This window comes from Nyctereutes procyonoides, unplaced genomic scaffold (genome assembly GCF_905146905.1).
Source record: "Nyctereutes procyonoides isolate TBG_1078 unplaced genomic scaffold, NYPRO_anot_genome, whole genome shotgun sequence".
Taxonomy (NCBI): Eukaryota; Metazoa; Chordata; class Mammalia; order Carnivora; family Canidae; genus Nyctereutes; species Nyctereutes procyonoides.
This window is the reverse complement of record NW_026575140.1, coordinates 51,710,121-51,723,809: the sequence shown is the minus strand read 5'-3', so window position 1 is coordinate 51,723,809 and position 13,689 is coordinate 51,710,121. Positions and strand designations below refer to the sequence as shown.

At 42.2% G+C, this 13,689-nt stretch overlaps 1 protein-coding gene across 1 annotated transcript in view; it reads left to right on the top strand.

Moving 5' to 3' along the window:
• LOC129497280 (protoheme IX farnesyltransferase, mitochondrial) overlaps positions 1–13,689 on the top strand; it is a 128,145-nt gene that overhangs the window by 16,318 nt on the left and 98,138 nt on the right. The gene's annotated exons all lie outside the window — the stretch shown is intronic.

The window sequence follows — 13,689 nt, the reverse complement described above, 5'->3', positions numbered from 1 at the left end:
TGGGTAGGTAGCATGCTGTTGCGTAGCTGTGTCATAATTTATTTACCATCTTTTTCCTTTAGATTGTTTTCATTTTTTTATTATTATAAATGGTGTGCTGTACTGAACATCTTCAGTGCCACATCTGTGATAATTTCCCTCAGGTTAGTACCTGCAGGGACCTTGCTGGGTCAAAGACTCTGCAGACTCTGGAAGTTTTTATTTTTTCTGACAAATTTCTCTTGAGAAAAGTTCCACCAGTTTGTGCTGTTAGCAGATTAACCAACATTCTGTACCTTCTCCAGGGAATGCTAGATAATAATACCCTTTTAAAAATAACTCTACCTTGGGATCCCTGGGTGGCACAGCGGTTTAGCGCCTGCCTTTGGCCCAGGGCGCGATCCTGGAGACCTGGGATCGAATCCCATGTCGGGCTTCCGGTGCATGGAGCCTGCTTCTCCCTCTGCCTATGTCTCTGCCTCTCTCTCTTTCTCTCTCTCTCTCTCTGTGTGACTATCATAAATAAATAAAAATTTAAAAAAAAATAACTCTACCTATTTAATGTGTGAAAAAATGGCACCGGAGTGTTTACAATCTGTGTTTTTCGTTTTATGATTTTGTTTTTCATTTAAATGTTTTCCTTACAGGAAGTATATTTCAGCCAATGGTATAAGGTGGAGATACCCAGTTTTTTTTTTTTTTTTTTTTTTTTTTTATTTATTTACGATAGTCACAGAGAGAGAGAGAGAGGCAGAGACACAGGCAGAGGGAGAAGCAGGCCCCATGCACCGGGAGCCCGATGTGGGATTCGATCCCGGGTCTCCAGGATCGCGCCCTGGGCCAAAGGCAGGTGCCAAACCGCTGTGCCACCCAGGGATCCCAGATACCCAGTTTTTAATAAGTCATTAACTGAGGTTGAATGTCATACTCACACATTTAAGAATTTGTGAAATTCCATCCCTGGACAAACCTCATTTCCCCCTTAGCCCCTCAAAAATTCTGTTAGTATTTTGGAATTTCCACATGTTTACAGATTAATTTGGGGATGATTGGAATCTTTAGGGTATTACATCATCTTCGTTGATCCAAATCTTCTACGTCTCTCAAGTTTTATGGTGTTCCTCAAATGGACTATATATTCTTACTGATTTTGAAATAGTGGAAAAAGTTATTTTCAGTTGATTCTTAAGTTTTTCAGGAAGTCAATCAAGTGATGATCAGCTTGTCTTCATTTTCATATTTATAGCAGTTATTTCATCCTCTGGTGTAATTTCTGCTTTATTCTCTTACCCCTACTCACTTTCCTCACTGGAGTTTCTGCTGCATTCAGAAGGATCCCATGAGGTGTGTTATGTACAACACTGATTTGATTTGATGCTGTCTGCTTTTTATCACTGCTCCCGCCTTCTCTAACATTTTGCCATGGCAATTTCTGTTTCTGTGTCCTTTCCTTAGCCCACTTATTCTGTTTCGTGGGGTTGGGTTTTTTTCTGCTTCGTCTACTCATCCCCCTGCTATTCACGGGGTCACTGTTAGGCCACAACAGATTGCCCTTCCAAGTATCTGGGGTGGAGTGGGGTGAGGGCTCCTGGCACAGGCCCCACTCCTGGGTCAGAATTCTGTGGGGAGCTCATAGTCTGCTTGTTCTGCGGTACATCTTCTTTAGACATATATTGAACTTCTTTTTCTTCCATACTATTTTCTTTTATTGAAGAATCCTTTTTTCAAAGCTTCCATTTGGCCCATTTTACCTCTTCATCTTAATCTGTTCCTGAGTGAAGACGGCTATTCCAGACAGTAGTCACACACCCCAAAGAATGTCAAGGCCAGGACAACAGGCATTTTTGTCCTTTTGCACAGTTCCACCCTCCTTCCCTAGAGCAATGTCTGGCCTATATAGTAGGTGTTCCTGCTGGATTGATTGAATGAAATTATGGTTGGGTTTTTTTTCATCACCTAACACTTTCACCTGGCGTTGTTGGACTTTTCTTGCATTTTAAGTTGGAGGATGGAGGTTATTGATTTACAATATTGGTGTAAAGGTCCTGTGGCCTAAGGAGATGCAGAGGGAGCTGGCTACCCACAAGGGAAGTTTTTCTCCGAAAGATATTTCAAAGGTTTTTGAAATCACACCAAGTCTGTGTTTTAGTGTCATCTGCCTCTTCTCTCAGCTGTGCCCAGCCTTTTCTCTAGGCACTGTTGCCTGCTGAGCTGAAGAATACCCCCCACACCAGGGCGTAGTGTTAGTGGGTGTCGTGCTACACTAGATTAGACGTGCTAGCCTGTTTCTGCTTCAGTGAGACATATGTCAAGGCAAGGCCCTGCTTTCTTTTTGGTGTGACCACTTTGCCTCCAGCTGTGTTGTGGCTGCCTCTGTAAATACTCCTGCTGGGATGGGGAAGGGACTTTTTACAGAGTGGGCGCAGCCTGCCCATGGTCCACCCTGGCCTCTGCCCCTTGCTTCCTACTTCTGCACGTTAAGAAGAAATAATGGGTACTGTCACATAGCCTTCACTTCCCATATTTTTCTATTTCCTTATTAGTTGGTATTTAGGTGCTCTAATTTTTTGCCAAATACTGAAAGTAATAAGTCATCTCTCTCAGCAGCTTCAGCTACCGTCTTCAATTGAGTTTCCTCTGTCCTATATTTAGCAAATATTTCTTAAGGGTTTTAATATATCCTCTCTGCCTAATTTATTGCTGATGAAGCCTTTTCTCTGGTTTTTAGTTTTATTCCTTAATTTCAGTTGATTTCTAGTATGGGTGGGCTTTAGCCAATGTTCTAAGCTAGATGAAAACTATATGTATCTAGGCTATTTTTTTTTCTGATGATTTAATTGTTTAAGTCAGGTCAGTGTTAACTAAATTGATTGTAAGTATAAGGTGCCAGAGGAACATAAAGATAAATTTCATGAGGATAATAATCATTCTAAAAAAAAATGACAAATTTGGAGCAACTGGGTGCATCAGTGGGTTGAGCATCTAGTTCTTGATTAATGCTCAGGTCATGATCTCAGGGTTCCGGGATTGAGCCCAGAGGTGGGCTCCCTGCTCAGTGGAGAGTTATCTTCTCCCTCTCGCCCATCTCTTGTGCTTTCTCTCTCAAATAAATAAAATCTGTTTAAAAATATTGAAAAATTTAAAGGAGAGGAAAAAAATAAACAAGGTTGAGAATGGGCTCAGCTGAAAACTTGAACAGTGACTTAAATAAAGGGTTTATTTTTCTCTTGTTTAGAGGCCAAAATTAGAGGAGTCTAGATAGAGATAGTGCTAAAGGAGGTTGTCAGAATACCTGGCTCCTCCCTTTTTGCTGCCGTTATTTGCTTGTGGCTTTTGTTCTCAAGACCAAGCATGAGTGCCACCCCACTGTCATCAAGCTGTACCCCAGGCCAAAACAATGAAGAAGGGGGACAGTGTGGAAAGGCAAAGACTTACAAGACTTTGCCTTTTTATTTGGGAAGAAAAGCTCTTGATTGGGACTTCCCCTTAGGTCTCCCTAGCCTAGTACTGTTCAGTTTGGCTACCTGCAGCTACAAGGGAGGTTGTAAAATCTGGCACAATTCTTACTTCTGTCATTTTGGAAGTGAAGCATCTAAAATCCAGCCCAGTCAACTGTCAGCCGAGTGGCCTATGTCCCCCTAGCACCCACTTGGCTGTCTCATTACACAGTGCATCCCCTTACAGGAAGAGGACGTGGGGCTGCCTGCCTCTCCACTGCCCAGTTTCCCGAAGAAAACAAAACACCCCCTTGTAGGCCTCCCTGGGACCCCACTACACATGTACACTTCCTTTGTAGAGTATTTAAATGAAGGCTGGTTGGCCAACATGATGCTTACTTTCCCAGTAGTGGTTGTGGATGTTCACCAATGTGTCAGCAGTTTTTCCCTATCATCTTGATAATCACATGCACGTTTGGAGACTTGTTTGCTCTGGGAAGTTGTCAGGATAGGTGCAACAGAGGAGAGCCAGCGAGTGCACACATACATCTACCTTGGAAGAGTGGAGGTTGATGGTGAAACTGGAGCCTTCACGAGGAAATCAGTCATGTGGTGCCATGTGGTTTGCTTCTCTTAACTTTTGGTTGTGCTCCCACAGTCACTGAGGGCTTTGACACCTGGCTCTGTTTTCTTCACCCCCAAGCCCACCTTTAGCCTAGAGAACCTCCCTATCTATAGTGCTTCTAAAACTTCATTTGCCATCGAGATACTTGGAGTACTTGTTATAACAGATTTCTGGGCCTCATCTCCATAAACTTCAGTCTGGGTCTGGGGCGGGGCCTGGGAATCTGTATTTTATTTTATTTTTTAAATTTTTATTTATTTTTCTTTAGTTTTTATTTCTTTATTTATTTTAGAAAGAAAGAGAGAGTGATCTTTCTTTTTAGGGCAGAGGGAGAGGGAGAAGCAGACTCCCACTGAGCAGGGAGCCTGATGTGAGACTCGATCCCAGGACCCTGAGATCATGACCTGAGCTGAAGGCAGATGCCTAACCCACTGAGCCACCTAGGCGCCCCACAAGGGCACATTTTTATCGATATTTACACTTTGTGATTTTTTTTTTCTCTCCGTAGATGGGGAGTGAATATGTAATTTTAATTTTTTTGTCCGGAGATAGGGAATGAATGTTTATTGAGAGCATTTTCTCACCCTGTGGCTTTCGTGCTTGTTCTTCCTTCTCGTCCAACACTTATAACCTCACCAGGCAAATTCCTACTTAACCCTTCTGCCTTCAACTCTGCCATCCATTGGGAAGCCTTCTAGGTGAGGAGCCTGTCTGTATTCTTCACAGCGTCCTTGACTTCACCCTTGAAGCACTAACCACACAGCATGTGGTAAAGCCTGTCGGCCTGTCTGAATGTTCTGCAGTGTGTGAGCACCAGAGGGCAGGGGCACATGTGCGTCTGCATTGTTCACTGTTATAATCCCCCCTCCCAGCCTAGCTCCTGCCTTGCACATAACAGATGCTCAAGAAACAGGGGAAGGGGATGGGGAGAAGTATGATGAACTCTGCACCATCATCTGCAGAATTTTGAACAGTTTAGCCTTTTAGTGACAGTTGGTTATTTTATTCTGTTGTAGTTGAATACTTCTTGGGGATTGGTAACTGTTGTACCTGAACCACGTGACGTCAGGCTGCTGTGCAGTGTCCTGTGCCTGCTTTTGACAGTGTCGCTTTCACCTGTTGTCATGCTGTAGTCAAGTATTTAACCTGCTACCTTATTTTGTACTCAGCATAACTATGGGGATAGAAGATCACTCTACTGTGTTACTCAGAAAGTCCAAGGAACTTGTGAAAGCTGTACCCCTTTGGAAGCTGAGAGGAGCTCTCGAGGACTTTTGATTTCACTTTTATCTAGTCCTCAGCTAAAAGACCTTTTTTTTTTTTTTTTTGCTTTTCAGATAAGTAGTGACTGTAAAGATTATCAATGAGTCATCTATTAGAGTTGGCAAATTATTATTGATTGTCAGTTTCACGTAAATGGACAGCAGTCTCATTAAGAGAATTCTTCCATATGTTGATTATCTTAAAAGTATTTCTAAACGATTCTTCATGCTGGAAAGTTGTCTTGAACGCCCAGAATAATGACATAGCTGACATTATCGCATAACTAATCACTAGGAGCAAACAAAAATTTTCCATGCAGAAGATCATGATGCATTTATAGACATATATGCATTTTAGGTCCAGATACAAAGAACAAGTGAGCAGTCGCATTTTATTGACCTGTTACATGTATAGCAAAAAGTACTCAAATGTAGATAAACATGAAATACTCTCAAAATCAAAATGATACTTTAAATGAACACTTAATCTTAGTTCTTTATTTTTTTTTATTTTTAAAGATTTTATTTACTTATTCATGAGAGACACAGAGAAAGAGAGGCAGAGACAGAGGCAGAGGGAGAAGCAGGCTCCCTGTGGGGAGCCCGATGTGGGACTCGATCCCAAGACCCTGGGATTACGACCTAAGCCAAAGGTAGACACTCAGTTGCTGAGCCACCCAGGCATCCCCAGACTCGTTTTTCTTTTTCTTTTTCTTTTTTTTTCCAGACTCATTTTTCAAAAGACAAATTTCCACTTCTTAAAAGCTTAATGTGCATCAGTTTTATTGAAAAGTTTTCTAGTTAATTACATAGGTTGTTAAGTGTTGTTTATTAAGTATATTAAGAAGAAATATTTATTTATTGAAAAGGGAAAAAACCCTAAAAATAGGATGACAAAGTAGAAAAGCTTAGATGGTTCAAGGAAAAACTAATAGAAAGAACAATCTTAGGATCTCATTCAGTGTTGCATTATTAACCTAGATATAAACAGGTTTTATTTATGTATTTATTTGAGCAGACGTGATAGATATTTCATTTCCCTTTTCTGAATGCTAACTATAAATGCAAACCAAATGCTTCCTGGTGAATTGCCTTGGGGATCATACTTAAACGTTTCATTTTGGTAACAGTATTGCTCAATCAATTTGAAGTATGAGTTTTAATTTGGTCCTAGAATTTTTTTGGACTGGCTTTGGTCATTAAGTATATGAAAAAAAAAAAAAAAGACAGGAACAGGAAGGCCCGGCCCATAAGTTCTTAATTTGGCAGCTGTGTTATTAAAAATCTCTATAAAAAGTCTTATCTTTTAACCAGAAGTGGTATGGTTTGTAATCAGTTGCCCCTGATTGATACCCTTTAATGTGGCTGAGGAAAAAAATACCTTGTCTCTCATCAGCTGACTTTTCATCTGAATTTAGCAGTAAGCAGAAGAATTACCACCTTCTTTGATACGTGTGTTGGTAAGAGGACTGTGTCAAGAGGTTCCCAGGCCGCTGCCAAGCCAGGAAGCCTAAAAAAATTCACTTAAATTGGAAATTGAACCATTTGAAGCTTAAGCTGTTAAAAGAAATGAAGAGAGAGGAGGAAATCTTAAATACAGCTATTAAGTAAAAACTATATGCTCATTTTAAAATCAGAAAGGACTTAATACCTGCCTCTTAATTAAGTTCTATTGTTTTAAACCTTGAGATCAGCTAACAAAACTGATAACATAACTTGGACACACACATAAGCAAAACCACGTACAGGTTCATTAACTGCCTGTTCCCTGTCAGCTTTGTATGTGCAAGAGCTTTAAAGAGAATACATCTCACATTTGTAGGATTTGGATTCCAGCGTTGCACAGTATCTGCTCTCAGGGATAATGAGATATAATAGATCACAAGGATAATTTGAAATCTATAGAGAATCTCAAACTCTCATTTAGCCAGGGGTTTTAATCTTTTGACTAGATATTTTTACCAGAGTTGATAATTACCCAAATTGATTTATTGGAATTTTGTTTTTCACTTAATTCTTTAGGAGCTCATGCTTTAAAAAAAAATAAAATAAAGGATTTTAAAAGATAGAGTTAAAATCAGGGTGTAGTTGACAAGTTTTCTAATATAATCCTTGTAGTTATTTTTAACTGATGATCTGGAGAAATAAAGTGCCTTCATTATGCTTATGCTCAGAGACCAGTAGTTTTCAAAGTATTGAGCCTTTAAAAAAAAGTCTTTCTTTCTTTCCGTCTTTTTTTTTTTTTTTTTTGCATTTGTCAAAGAATATCCCGTAAAGCAGAGAGCCAAATATTGTGCATAAACTGTATGATTCCCTTGATTAGACCCTGGCTTGAGTTTACTACCACTGATTTGTGCAGGACTGTCTCCATATATAAAACCAGACATTATTACCTACCATTGCTTGCCTTGCTTCACAAATGTAAGTTTTGTTTTTTATCATTATCATTTTTAGTCCACATTTGTGAAAGGACCACTCTCTCATCACTCCCCTAGAGCCACAGGGAAGTAACTGGGAGTCACAACATAGAGGCAGAAGGAGTTTGTAGGCAGGGTTTTGTTGTCTCTTGAAGTTCCTTTAAGGCACCTCTTTAAAATGTTAAGTCTAAGTTTAGTGGCCAGAGACACAGTTCACCCAGAATTCTAGAAACCACATCTCAAGAATCACCAAGAGTGCCGCCAATAAGCCCTTATCTGCCGGGCATTGTGCTAAGTGCTTCTGTTACAGCGAGACACTTGTGTGTCTCTGTAAAGTGTCACGTGGCATGGACAGGTGTGTGGAAGTCAAGAGTTGTTGGTCCCCAGGGTCACTTAGCTGGGGGAAACCAAGATGGTGGGATAGTTGCGTTTGCGTGATTAAAGGATCGTGCTGAGAGAGGGGTGCTTTGGTGTTGCTCGAGAAGAGAGAGGTTATGTGGAGCTATTTCAAGGAAGCTAGATTGACTCTCTTGAGAGAGAATGGTCCCAACAGCTGGAGCTCTTCTGTACAGATGGGGGTAATAACTTCCTATCCCCAGATTTGGGGATCACATCCTTCTGAAAGGTTGTCCCAGCATTCTTGATCAGTACAGAAATTACACTACTTGGCCCTAAGTTCCCTTTGACCTTAATCGAAGGTTGTATTATTCTTCAAGGTAGCTTCTTGCCGTAACCACACGTGTGTTCAGTACAGAAGGCCTGTGCCAGAGCCCTCAAACTGCGTCTCCACACCTCTGCTTATATACTGTCGCCGCCCTTCCCAGGCCCTCACCACCTCCTACCCAGCACACTGCCCTGGCCTTTCCTTGGTCCTCGGAGGAGATCTTTCTCCAGTGCCATCAGTTCTCTGTGTGGTTGACAGACCACCCGTTCCTGCGTGTCACCCTCATCATGGCAGGCACTAGTGTTCTTTTTCCTGCAAAACAGGTCCCCACAACTTAGCAGTTTAAAACAGCACACTGTTACCATCTCCCAGCTTCTGTAGGTCACTTGCTGGACCCTCTGCTTAGGGTCTCACCAAGCTTGAAATCCGCATATTCGTTGAGGCTCTGATTCTCACTGGGAGTCTTCCTCCAGGCCCGCTGGTTGTTGGCAGAATTCATTTCTTTGCCAGGTCCCCCTTTCTCTCCAGCTGCTGGCTTGGATCGTGCTCCTCTTCCGGGCTCTCCCCAGTTCCTTGCCGTGTGACCCTCCTCGGCGGTTGACATCAGGGACTTTTGCTTTCTTCAGGCCCAGTGGGGCAGGTGTACTTGCGACTATTCCAGGATAAATATATGTTACACAGAGCATTAGTGAGAACTTCTTTCTGGAGAAGGCTGGCAGACAAGAAAACATAATTTGTTGGATCCTGTCAATGATGGGCTGTGGAAGAAGGCAACCTTGGCTGGTCTTAAGGACAGGCCTTATGGTTCCAAAGAGATTGGTGAAGCTGCTAATGAGCTGAGCTTGGGCCTAATAGTCAGGACTGCCTATATCATAAGCACCTTCCCTCACTGTTGCCAACTCTCTTTGCATGGAGATGCTTGGCTGGACATGGACCCAGGGGTGGGAATGGTGGTGGGTCAGGCCCCATCGGGGTGGGCATATTACTCCTCCTTGACTTCCTTCCAACGTCATCCCAGGGCTTGCTGTCCCGTGCCCCTGGGCCTCTATCAGATGGGTCATGCTTCGTTGGCAGCATTGATTTTATGTTTACATGTGAAGGGACAGAACATGAGATTACCAAATAAAATATAATTTCAAGTGTTATTAATGAAAGAATATATTACACTCACTTTTAATGAGATCCTGGTGTTGCAAAATGATTCCACATAATGAATCCCAGGAAATCAATGAAAAGTTTAATTACAGTTGTGGCCGTGCTATAATGAGAATATTGCTTTGGTCAATTTTTCTTGTATAGTTTATCAATCCTTTCTGCCTTTCTCTTTCTTTAAATTAATTGCCTTGATGAAGTAAGTGTAAATACATTCTTTGTTGGATTTTGATGTTTTTTAAGAAATGTCTTATAAAATGCAGATTTCCTCCTATATAATAAATAATGCTACTAATAGTCCCTATCAATTTTTAGTGTACGTGACCATTTACAATTTGTACAGTTTTAAATTAGGCAGTCTTTCCATTTTGTAAATTGAGTCATCCTTAGGTTTTACTAAAACATAGTCCTTTCTTTCCCATTGTCAATTTTTTGCAAACCACTTTCTATCTCTTCTCAACTTATGAGTTGACCCTTTAGTCAAAGTTTGATGTACATCCTGTATCGTTCATCACTCACTCAAACTCAGGCAAGTAAAAAGAAAAACAGGATGCTTTCTCCTCTGGATTAACAATTTTGCTTTTACTTTCATGTAGCTATACACCCTTTCTGGTTTGAAACAAAGTGAACTTCTTACTGTACTTTTATTTTGACAGTTCAGTGATTATGGTTCTGTCTTGTGAAGGTGGAAATTGTTCTTTCTTATTTGTCTATAAAACATGCTACAAACTGTTGATGTGATATTTAGAGGTAGCAACAGTTATTTTGAGGACTCTAGACTTTAGTGATTGTATATTAAGAAAGTTACTGTGGGCTTTCTATGTTCTTTTTACTACCATAGTTGTTTACAAGTAGTCTGCTTTGGGTTTAAGATACAAGGCTTTAACATAGAGTCAAGAATTATTTCAGGGGCACCTGAGGCCTTAGTTGGTTAAGCATCTGACTCTTGATTTTGGCTCAGGTCATGATCTCAAGGTCGTGAGATCGAGCCTGATGTTGGGCTCCACACTCAACCGGGAGTCTTCTTGGGAGTCTCTCCCTCCGCCCCTGCCCTGCTGCTCTCTCCCTCAAATAAATAAGTAAATTGTTAAAAAATAAAAGAAAATTAAAAAAAAAAAAGGAATTCTTTTAACTGATTGACTTCATGGGGGAAGCAGTTTCCTTAGTTTGTTTTGTGAGAGAAAAGGGAAAACCCGCTGTCTCTTTTCCTTTTTTTCTTTTTAAGATTTTATTTATTTATTCATGAAAGACACAGAGAGAGAGACAGGCAGAGACACAGAAGGAGAAGCAGGCTCCATGCAGGGAGCCCGATGAGGGACTCAATCCTGGGACTCCAGGATCACGCCCTGGGCTGAAAGTGGTGCTAAACTGCTGAGCCACCGGGGCTGTCCCCTCTTTTCCTTCCAGTTCTCCCAATGACACCATCAACCTGTGCATCTTCCTGGGTGGTTCAGTTGAGAAGTAGCCCAGATGTTAACAGACTTTGCTTCCATTCCTGGCTTGTCGCCACTCATGGTGATATGGAAGGAGGCACCTGACCTCTGGAGAGCTCCCGAGTTGTTCAAAGCAAGATGACTCATTGTAGGACACCAGCCCATCCACAGGGCTTTGTGATTAATGGTGTGTATCTATAAAGAATGAGAAAGCCTCCTCACAGAAGGGAGCTATTCTCTAAATATTCTAAAAGGAGTTTTGTTTGGTCTGAAACAGGTGCTTAATTTGTGTACGCAGGTATACATGGCTCAATGGGTCATTAAGTGAGGGGCTGTTCTTTCCCTTTTGTATGTGGGTAAAATGTCCTCTTACTTGGCACCTGCAGTCACTGTGTGCAAGCCTGGAGTCATGGTGGCACTTTTTTCTGGGTGTAAGTCTCCACGTGGCTATTCGCTGTTCTGGACTTATGTGAGATTGCTACACTCCCACTTGTACCAGACGTGGGCCAGGGCAGGCCAGGCCCCCAGAACAGAGAAAGGGAGGCAGGGAGCAGTGCATGCCTTATGGCCTGGCCTGGGCCAGCCTCTTTTCTCCCGTTTGCCCCCAGCTCCTAATCTTTGGTTATCTTTTTGTAACCTTTTATCCACACCCGGGTGCTCATTCCTGGACTTGCTCTGCTGTGTACTTAACACTGTGCCTCTGCCCTCTGTTCTGGAGGCACATCTTCTCCCAGGATATTTGGATGCATACCACATTTGGGGACGATGTTGTTAAAGGCGAGACCTCATTGCCAAAGCACATGTTCTGGTTTTGGGTGGCCATCTCAGGACACGTGCTCACGTCACCTTTATACATTAACATTGAGCCCAAACAAAGAAATATGGAAATGTCAGGAAGCCTATATCCAGTCTAGACATTAGGGGCTTGTCCATGTGGTAAAATAACAAGAGTTTCTATATGTTATTGATAAAACTAGATTGAAGAACATGTCAACCAATTGGTAATCATTAGGGGGAGCTGTCAATTTCCCTACCATTTCTTGTTCATGTCCGTGGTGGTACCTCTGGTCCTGCTTCCTGTGGCCTCTCCACCACACCTGTCCTCCTGGCTCTTGTCTCCTAAGGTTCTTTGTGTCTGACACTGTTTCCTTTTCTCCAATCTGTGAAGTTCTGACATTTTTTTTTTTAAAGATTTTATTTATTAGAGAGAGAGAGTGTGTGAGCAGAAACAAGGAAAGGGGCAGAAGGAAAGAAACTCAAGTGGACTCTGTGCTGAGCATAGAGTCCGACACAGGGCTTTATCTCATGATCCTGAGATCAGGACCTGAGCTGAAATCAAGAGTTGGTCACTTAACCCAATTGAGCCACCCAGGCATGCTGAAGTTCTGACATTTTTTATACGCTTCTTTCCACTGCTCTTCATTGATTATCTCATCCCTTCCCTCGGGCTCAGCCATGGTCTCTGGGCAAGTGACTCCAGAGCTTTGTGCCTCTCCTGCCTCCCCACTGTCTTTCCCGAGCTCTGGTTTCATATTCCATGAATATGGGGGGTCTCTCCTATTTGAGGGGTACCTGTGTAGCTCGGTTGAGCATCCGACTCTTGATTTTGGCTGGGTCATGATCTCAGGGTTATTAGATCAAGCCCTGTTGGGTTTGGTGCTGAGTGTGGAGCCTGCTTGGGATTCTCCTTCTCCCACTGCCCTTCCTCTTACTCCTCCCCATCCCCTGCTCACCTGCTCTGTCTCAAAAAAAAAAAAAAAAAAAAAAGTCATATTTGAGACAAGATCTGAAGGATATGGAAAGAGGCAAGGGAAAGGGACACAAAAGTACAGGAACCCAAAGGCAAGGAAGCTTGGCCTGCTTAAAGAGCAGGAGGCCTTCCTGATGGAGAACAATGAGTGGGTAGAGAGAGGTACGAGATGCATTCACATGGCAGAGGATCAAGTTACAGGTTGTAGTGTCAAGGGACCATCTAAGTAGAGTGATACGAACTGTTTATAAAATGTCATTTGGAAGAGGGACAAGGAAGCCTCTGGCATCAGACTACTTTAGACTCTTGACATTGGTCTTTCTTGCCCTGTGCCTATTCTTGGGACTGTCCAACTACCTGTGATGTTGCCCCCTACCATTCTTCTCCCCTCATCCTGAAGATCCAGCTTAAATGCCATCTTCTTGACATCTTCAGTCAGCCCACCATTGGTGCTCCTTTTTCCAATGAATTTCTGCAGTCCTGTGTCAGTACAATTTCTGGGCCTTTCAGCTGCTGTAAACCCCTAGGAAAGAAGGACCAGGGCCTAAGGGAAGGAGCAGCCTTAGATCAGTGGATGCTTGAATTACATGGCTTTGCTTCTGCACCTTGCCACGTCCCTTTGTTCCTATTGGTGTCAATAGGATTATCATCTCCTTCTGGTCATCCTCTACCATAGTCTGGACCCCAGGACCATCATCTTCTTTTACAGGTGAGCCTCTGCTCAGGTTGTCTGGAGCTTGTCACAGAATTGGGATACTTGCAATATACTCCCCTGTGTTAGCATTATTAACATATGCCTATCATCTCCCTGTCCAATAAAATCTCTGAGAGCAGGAATGAGCTCTTACATACCTTTATCCTGTACGCCACGTGGTGTCCAACATAGTACTGATCACAGGTTAGGTATTCAGTAAATGTTTGTTGAATGATTAAGTGAATGATTGGATCTAGAACATTGATTTTTTTTTTT